This window comes from Euprymna scolopes, chromosome 23 (assembly GCF_053919585.1).
Source record: "Euprymna scolopes isolate OS-2025 chromosome 23, ASM5391958v1, whole genome shotgun sequence".
Classification (NCBI taxonomy): Eukaryota; Metazoa; Mollusca; class Cephalopoda; order Sepiida; family Sepiolidae; genus Euprymna; species Euprymna scolopes.
This window is the reverse complement of record NC_136504.1, coordinates 82,663,564-82,673,779: the sequence shown is the minus strand read 5'-3', so window position 1 is coordinate 82,673,779 and position 10,216 is coordinate 82,663,564.

Below are 10,216 nucleotides of genomic sequence, written 5' to 3'. Positions count from 1 at the left end.
AAAAATATTTATTAATGAAAAATAAAATAAATTCAACATTGTGAGCAGAAACCATTTGTAATTTTAATTGCAACAAAACTTAATTTTACAAAACCCACAACCAGCAGAAGATTAAATTTTTCGAAGGGACAAGTTTTTGTCTTATCATTGATAATTTAGCTTTAATGGGCCCTCAGAGAAACAAATGCCAAACAAAGAAAGAAAAGAAGGAATTACAGCGTCAGTGCAGAATATCGAGGTGGAAGTGACAAAAGATAAGATACCACTGGGACGGCATGTTTGCGTGCAGAAGAAAAAGAAGTGAATGACACCGGCGGAAGTCAGTGTAGGGCTGCGAAAGGTACCCTGCGTCTGAAAGGAAAACTAAGGGAAGTAGTGAGAAGTCGTGACAGTTGGGTTTGTGACGTTGTAAGGCGAGGATAGATAAGAAATTTTAACTACTTTTCGAACTCACCTCTTATTTTGATCTTTTCGTTTTTCTCCTTGATTTTTCAAGTTGCTTAAAATTGTCTGTGGGGCCAAAATTCTGCTTCTTGAGGGCAGCATGCGCCCGCGGGCCGCTTGTTTGACATGCCTTGTCTAAACAACAACTACTAATGAGATATGAGAACACATCATCTAAAAACGATGAAAGAATGTATTCCACCAAGCTCGAACCCATAGCCAGAAAGCGGCCAAGCTTCGATTTCTAATCTTGCACATACATAGTGCAAGTATTAGTTTGAAGAGATTATTTTCTTGTTGCAAGTATAATTCAGGAGAAATACTTTGAATACGGTTTAAAGAGAGTAACACATAAATATGTATAGTTTATACTGCAAACTTTGAACGAGTTAGTTCCTTATAAACTGCAGATATTCTCAAGTAACATGAAGTGAAATAAGTACCTATAAGACACTGCCAATCTCTATAAAGCTATCATTTATCCGGTCATTGAATATTGTTGCAACATCTATTTGGTTTGATTTAAAAAAAACTGACTATATATTTTACCGAATCCTATTTTAATTACCTGAATTACTTACAATGAAATGAGTTCTTGTCTAATTTTCAGGGTTTTTATTCAGAATTATTTTGTTATATAACTTGTTTTTATTAACACAAATGGATAACAAATACGCAAGCATAAAGTTACGATGAAACAAAAACAAGATGGTTTCTAAGAATAATTTTGTTGTTTATAAGTATATATAAAAGTATACAAACTTTTATTCACAAGCTTTACATACTCCCCCACCCCGAATAATGTTCTACTTACTTTGAGTACATGTAAAAGCCGAAAAATATCAGCAAACGATTTTTTTTAAATAATTCAAACATTTTGTGTTATAGAGTGAGGATCACTTTCCTATATACATTTAACGTAAACTTAGCCCCCACTTCTTGTTCAGTTGGAAGTAAACTCGTTTTTTTTTTTTGTTTGATTGAAAACAATAAATACTTATTGAATAAATTCGATTATTCTAGCAACAAAGTCTCACATCTACATCGTACAAGGCCTTAGATGTTGGAAGACTTTCTTATGCAACGTTACACAAGTTTACATATGGGACTCACGTGTTGTATGCAGTCTACGTCGCAAGGAACATAGGACAAATAATAACGACTCTTTTTTTGTTTGTAACATTGACATTTATTTCCAGGTACTTTCCCAAATAAACTGTGTCGTGCTCATTCTGTCCACCTCTGTCCTTACGAATGTGCTCTCGAACGTAATCTCGAACGTCATACACGTCTCTAACGTGATCATCCTTATATAGACTTTCTTTTTCTCTACTGGTGACATCATTTCGCATGTATTTGCATATGCATGTCCATGCTCTTTTATACTTTCCATGGATCGCTTGTCTTTGGAATTCTTTCTCTGCACTCTGTTTCCTCGAATGTACCAACATGCAGAAATTTAAATCTAAACAAAAATTTTGTTGACAACTCCCCATGCCGGTTGCTCCCTGTAAATCCCTATCAAAGTAATCCATTACGCTTCAAAAGCACTGTGCTTTGTTTGGTGCAAATAAAAGTAAAATAACTAAATAAATAAAATCTAGTCCTACAGGTTTCAGAAAGTGGGGGACATGTTGTCTTAATTGTATCACGTGAAAGCAAATGCCATGAAATGACGTCATTACACTGCTGCATACCAGTAAACATACGATCACCATTGGTGATAAAGTTCTGATTAAGTGCAACAAATCAATTGTGACATCTGTGTTCGATCCGTTACGCTTTATTGTCGTTATAAACCAAAGGGATCCACACAGCGAGCAGCAACTTTACAATGATAAATGATGACAAGAAAAATCACAGAATTGGAAAAAAAAAACCCAACCTAGATATAGACGTGCAGACACCGGAGATAATAGTGATTTCATATACCCAAACTTTTGTTTAATTAACACTCACCAGCGAGAAAGACCTACTAGAGAGCTGCACTATGGAAGTTAGTGAAGAAAAGCCGCCTCCTTTTTTATATCAATCATGCAAGTCGAGATCCGTCCTCAACAATAAGTTCTGCAGAGACTGGACCATTGTGACTTGCTTTCTCACTTTCGGAATGAGTTAGTTTATAGCTAATTACTTTAAGCACCCTCACATAAAAAAAACCAAGCGGCATGTTCAGGCAATTTTTAAGAAGTCAAGATGCATCACCTATTGTAGGCAAACATAAAATTACCAAGAAAATTCTGATGGCCGACCCTGCAAAGTTGAACGAATTAGGCTACAAAACTCTGCCTCACTCGCCATATTCTGCAGACCTCTCACCTACTGACTACTATTTTTTTAAGCATCTCGACAACTTTTTTGCGTGAGAAATGCTTCAAAAACTTAAGTGATATTAAAAACGCCTTCAGCGACTTCATCGCCGCAAGAATGCAATATTTTTTTACGTTACTGGCATAAATACACTTGTTTTTGCGTTGGCAAAAGTGTATTGATTTTGATGGTGCTTATTTCGATCAGTAAATGTTCGTTTGTCCTGAAATATGTTCATATGGATTTTGAAGTTAAAAACCGCAAAACCTTTCTTGTCAACCTAATAGTTCATACAGAAGTGTTTACTGGAAAATGATGTAAAATGTAAACTAATTTCTAGAGAAGATAATGGAATTTCCTTCAGTAGCATTTCGTTTATTTTGGATTGGATGACGTTTTTTTTTTAAATAGCAATGCTTACCTTCTTGTAGAACCTCATAAAAAAGCAGCATTTTCGAGTGTCCATCGGAAAAAGAATCATAAAATCGCTATAAACCAATAAAGTCCAATCAGGCCATACATTAAACGAAAGGAAATTAATTTATCTTTAAGTTTATCAATGCTATTGATATGTGTACTTTTATAATAGTGAGAAAAAAAATCATGAATATCGTTTACCTCGATTCGAGAGCAACCAGTCGCAGGAATTTGATAAAATCTGGCTGTAAAAATTAAGGAAAGAATGCATTTTATGTTTTGAGAATTTTGTCGGTCAAATAGTTTGTCCATAATCGGTTGTTATATCAAATAGTTTGTCCATAATCGGTTGTTATATCAAATAGTTTGTCCATAATCGGTTGTTATATCAAATAGTTTGTCCATAATCGGTTATCAAAGTTTGAGTGCTGTAGATCAATAAATTTTAATTAAAATAATTTCCAACATTTAATTCAATTTTTTTATGTAATTATAAAAATCTGCATAGAAAGTTCTTTGCAAATCAATAAAAAGGACAGACCATCAGCAATATTTTACTGAAAAAATCCATTCATTTTCAAGAACTGACTTTTTCGCTTACTTGGGCATCTTTAACAGTAGCTTATAAACAAAAATAACGATTTTATCGTTATTTGAATTTGTGTGAGAATTTGAAAATAAAAATACCGGAAAATATTTTAAATGTTTTCTTAGACATAAGGTTATCAGAATACATACTTAATAACGCACGCGCGCGCACACACACACACACACACACACACACACACACATATATATATATATATTTGTGTGTGTGTGTGTGTGTGTGTGTGTGTGTGTGTGTGTGTATAGAATTATTTTGGGATGGGTTGCAAAACTTTATCATAGCTATTTAAAATGGAAGACAGTTTTTTTGTATTCATGGTAAAAGGAAGGGCGGAGGGAAAACATTCGATGGAGGTTGAAAAAAAAAGTTAGATAAATAAGGGCGTAGAGTCGGCTGACCAGGTTTCGCCCTCACTTTTCAAAGCCGAATCGAGTTGGGTTTTTTTTTCGTATAGGAAAACGAATTTAAACGGGACAGCGACTAAAATAAAATCAAACCATCGAAAAAAAATGGGGGAACGACTAAAATAAATCTATCGTTATGATAATTGTTCAATAGAGTCTCTAAGGCGTTTCCTCTCCATTGTACAATTATCATAAAGATAGATTTATTTTAGCCTTAGTCGTTCCCCCATTTTTTTTTCTTTTCGATAATTTTATTTTATTTTAGTCGTTCCCCCGTTTGAATTCGTTTATACAAAAAACAAAAAAATCCACAAACAAACAAACAAAAAATCCTCTATTCGGCTTTGAAAAGTGAGGGCGAAAAGTGGTCGGTCGAATGTTTTCCCTCCGTCCTTATTTTTACCATAGATACAAAAAAAAAAACTCAGTCTTCCCTTTTTAATAGCTATATATATATATATATATATATATATATATATATATATATATATATATATATATATATATATATATACACACACATTTACTCCCGCCACTTTCGACATTATAAGATTATAAGTAGACACTTTCTATGAACAGCTTTTACGTTCACCACTTACTGTTAATGCGTTTCTAGTTACCAATATATTTGTCCCTTTTTTACAGTTCATATTTTCCTGTTCCACTCAAATACGTAATCCAACTGTGAGAGTAGCTAAGGCAAATCTCTCTCCCTCTGTAAACCAAACTCACCATTTCTTTTCCTTTTGGGCTAACTTTTTCGTATGTAACCGGTTTATTATTTACCTTTCTACATATTACTTTTTTATACATAATTCATTACAGTTACAGATTCATTTAATAAATGATGAGTTATTCTTAATCGTAACTTCGTACAACATCTTAAATCAGACTTACCAGCTCACTGTACATATTAGGATTGAATGCACTTACTTTGAGGAATGGCAGATAGTCACAAAAACGAACACAGCAGCTGGCACCAACATGGCCGACTTCGCATACAAATAGCATGAGAACGAGCTGTTTTTACCATATCCCGATATTAAATTGGCTTCCATGAATTCGATTTCATAAAACTTTTAGAAAAGCTTAGAAAATTAGCCTTGCTCATTCGTGTACACTACACATATGCAAAAATTCCATTTGTACAATATTTCAGTCTATTTTGTTGTTGGATTAACGTTTACCCAGATAATGGAGCGTGTGACTTTCTTTCCTTTAAGAGATATTCACGTTGAATTAACTTTTAATGCTAATTGTGTTTTTACATTTTTAGAAACATAACAACTAAAATAAAAATAAGAGACACGCTACAATACCTCAATTAAATACTTATTCATGTACGTAGAGTAGTAACTTATCTTGCCTTTGGTAGCATTTATTTTTTACATAATTGGTTTTTGTTTTTTTACTTATACGCATGCGCATATATATATATATTAAGCAACGTTATTTTTAAAGTTCTGATATGCATGTGAATTTAGCTCAGATGGTAACGAATAACTCTGAAGTAATAAAAGCTTTAAAAAAATGTTGTTTTTTTTAAACTTGAAATCACTAATATATAATGAATACAATAGAGAATTGCATAAAATAAAATATCATATTTAAGCGTATTTTACGCCCCAGCAACGCCAGGTGGTGTGTTAGTATATATATATATATATATATATATATATATATATATATATAATCAGGTTAAGGTGTTCAAAGGTGATAACTAATGAATTTAACGAGGTTATTAAGAGTGTCCAATAAAAGAAAAGCAAAATATATATATATATATATATATATATATATATATATATATATATATATATATATACTAGCAAAAGTACCCGTCATTAACTGGGTTCAAAAACAGCCTACAGAAAATGGACTGATTTATGAAAGCATGATAGGTTATGAAAAGGAAGGGTTGTAAATTGGAGTTGAATTTGGGGGTATCAAAACCAAAGCAAAATATGATGAAAGTAAAAATAAAATAGATAAACCCCATAATTTATTATACCATACCTGTTCACACTAAAACACTTACCACAATATTCTGTTGATCTATATTAAAAAACCTTGTTAAACTTTGTGACATATTTCCATTCTATGGAGGTCAGGTGCGAATGAACACTCCATAATTTTATTATACCATATTTTTTCAAACTGAAACATAATTATCAAAGTATACTTACGCAGATAGATATGAAAAGTCTTTATTAAAGTTTGTGCCTATTTCCATTCTATGGAGGCCAGGCGCAAACGCAGACCCCACAATTTTATTATACCATCCCTATTTAAGTTAAAACATACTTATCAAAGTATTATTATGTACATCTATATCAAAAACACTTGTAAACGTTTTTTTTTTATTTTAAAATTTGTTATTACCATACTTTGTGGACCGGGCGCGAATGCAGACCCCACAATTTTAATGAACCACCGTTCTGCCAGATCAAACATACCCATTCCCGGTGTCTCGATACATCTTCTATCATTATATGTAATCAGTTTTTTAAAATAGCCAACCATATAGGAGCCTATTCGTGACCACAAACACACATACATACAGCTTTATATTACAGATATATATGAAATTTAGAATCTGGACATTTTCAATTGAATATATTTCTAATTTGCTTGTTTAAAATTTTAATGCTAGTTATTTTATTATCCGATTACTTATTTGTTTGTGCATATTTTTTTTTTACATTTTAGGTAAGTTGATTTGCTTTTAAAGAATTGATAGAAAATGTCGTCTCCGTTCGTGATATTTTATTAAAGAAAATGAGTAAAAGATGAGGTAAGTACATCTTTTGTTCTTCATTTTCCATTAAAACAAAAGTAATTACCTACAAACACATTCCTTAACACGGAGACAAACTGTTTTATTTTCTTTAAAAAAACGCACAATAATTAAATAAGTTTGTCCAGACGATATAATTACATTCAGAAACTTGTTCTCGTGAAGTCACGAAAATTGAAAGACGTTAAATGGTCAATACCAGATGGGTGACCATTTGGGAATCTTAGATGCTGTGTGTGAGAGGGTGAAAAAGTATCTTCATCGAAATCAAATTGTAGCCGATAATTTCTATATAATGTCTATCGTTCTTAATACAAGAAACATGGAGTTTTAGTGCACAATATACTGGTGTATGAACTTTATACATTTGTTTCGTTGTTATACGAAGTTTGACAAAACCTTCAATCGACACTACTGTGAAACTTGGCAATTTTTTATAGCCAAAAATATATAGACACATGTTTGCTTATAAAGGTTTTATTTAAAACAGAACGGACAGCTCTGGGAGACAGAGAGATAGATAGATAGATGGATAGAGAGAGAGAGAGAGAGAGAGAGAGAGAGAGAGAGAGAGAGAGAGGGGGGGGCAAACGGATACATAAATAAATCGGTTACCTTGTTAATATTAACTGCATTGTATGCGGCTGCCCTCACGGGAGCAGCGATGTTCCGAATCAACCCACTTCCGCTATTTTCAAGAAGAAAAAAAAAACGCAGCTGAGATCCCATCTGGCAATAGTCACGTGGTTTCCCTAACTTCTGCTTTTAAGTTTCCCCACTTTAAGGATCTCCCTTTTATTATCTAACAGTACATGTATAGAAGAATAATTCATTTAAATATGTTTTTGTATGCATCCCGTATTTTTATGAGAGGTGTTGTATTTCTGTAACATTTTCTACATATAAATAAAGCAGTAGGTGTATGTATGTATGTGTGTCTGTCCGTATATAAATATTTAACCAATAAACCTTTAAACTATTAGTCACATAACACTTCAATTAACAAGAAATGCTAACCATAAACCCGAGTAAAATATTTGTTAGGATGGATGAATAACGCGTACAGAAGTCAACAAATTTTATGGCATTTTTGAAATTAATACTATATATTAGGTACAATATAATATTCAACAGAGAATTGGCTCTATAATAATACGAAATATGCATGTATTAAAATATATTAAGCGTATTTTACGACCGGCAAGTCATCATTAAATTGCTAGTCATCATGAAATTAATTAATCAAATAGACGCACCTTATTTTTGTTGAGAGCAAACTTCACTATAAGATACGATAGCTATCATTTGATAAGCCATACTTACATTTAAAATAACATTTTTGTAAGGTCTGTCGCACAAATGTTTGAAATAGTATTTTCGTAGGTTTGTTTTAGCTTATAAATGAAAAGTTATTTATTTAAACGTTATTTTATAGTGTGCTATAATATAATATATAATGTAGTGACTTTTACTTCAGTTTTACAATATCACTGATCATTAGAAGTATTGTTGCAGTGGGCCGAAAGGAGTGAAGTTGCCAATCGACTGTACAATTAATGAAGGCAAATAGGTAACGACAATAGCAAAGGAAGATGACAGACACTTATGATCGTTTGGGGCCGGTGGATGGAGATCGTGTGTTCAGGGTCAGCCAGAGTGAGATGGGATCAGACACTGGAAACCAGTAGTTGAACGTCAATGGTACGCGAACAGGATAGCTGGATGTCAGTGGATACTGGAACTAGTATCGAGGCATTAGTGAGGACTAGAGCACATAGCTGGACATCAATGGGCACTGGAAACAGATAGCTGGATGTCAGTAGGTCCATGAAATCGGAGACTGGATGTCAGTGGGCACTGGAAATTCATAGCCAGACATCAGTGGATACTGGAAACTAGTAGCTGCAGGAGAAGCTGGAAGCTCTAAAAGGCGTTGAAAGCTGCAGAACGTTGAAAATTGCAGGAGTGAGCTGGAGCCTTGAAAACTGCTGTTTGAATCGCAAAAATAGTCTTTTAAAAATGTCTGAAAAAAGCTGTTTGAACAACTGCTGCTACTGCTGTGAAGACTCTTCGGTTGGTGGGCTGGGATGATTTGACTGAGCACTTCAAAATCGCATTTCAGGATGCTCCTTGCTCCCTAGCTGGCTTCCGTCCCACAACAGGAAGATGCGACACAAGGTCAAGAAGGTGGAGCAGGACAAGCCAGCACTCTAAAGGAGGAACACTCAGGCCTAACAAAATTTCATCGGCAGCCCCGCTAGTATTTCCCAGGAAGGAGCGCCCCAGACAGTAAACTTACTCTCTCAAAGGATGGGAGGCAAGGCCTGTGAGAGTGAACCTTCTAGGACTACACAGAATTTAGCAGCCTTAACCTCAGTCAAGAGGGAAAATGTCATTTTAAAAATAGCCTATACTGTGTTGAGTTTGGGAGGCTCCATAGGCTTAGCATGCTGGGAGGCTCCTTGCTCCCTTATTTTGTCGAGAAAGTGCCCTATTTATAAGAAAGTGCCCTATTTATAAGAAAGTGCTGATGTTACAGACGATGGTGCCGGAAAATAAACAAATGGCCGCTATTATTTTCAGTCTGTGGAGTTTATTGCTTTATATACAACAATCTTGGTTCGAAAATGTCTGCTGCTCGTGTTCATTGTGAAAAAGTTCAGTTTTATGTGTCCGTCCTCTCGAGCGTGATAAAAAAACAAAACGGAAGTCATTAGTACGCATGCTCGTGATCTGTTGTTATGTGACTGATTATGCCATCGAGCGTATCTATTGGTTGTTTACTGAATGGACGATGATTCGACACACCTCGACACTACCTCTGCATGACATCAATCGCACATCACTCACACATACTCGTGTATATATATATATATATATATATATATATATATATATAAATATAAATATATATATATATATATTTATATATATATATATATATATATATATATAAGTAATGAAATAAAAAGGATGTAGTGTTTACCTGATATATGCAAAGGTAAACTTCAATTTAATATAAATATCAGTATTTATATGCAGAAAATTTAAACCCAACCGAATAAAAAAGCTCAATACGCAATAGAGAGTAGAGCTTATTATAAGACAAGGAAAATTAAAACTGTAAGTTGAAATTTACAATCAAAATTTATTGTTCGACTGAATACTCCAAAAAAACAATTTACAAAGTCCTTATTCCGCAGAGTTTCAAAGGATGCTATTCTTGCTATTCTTCTA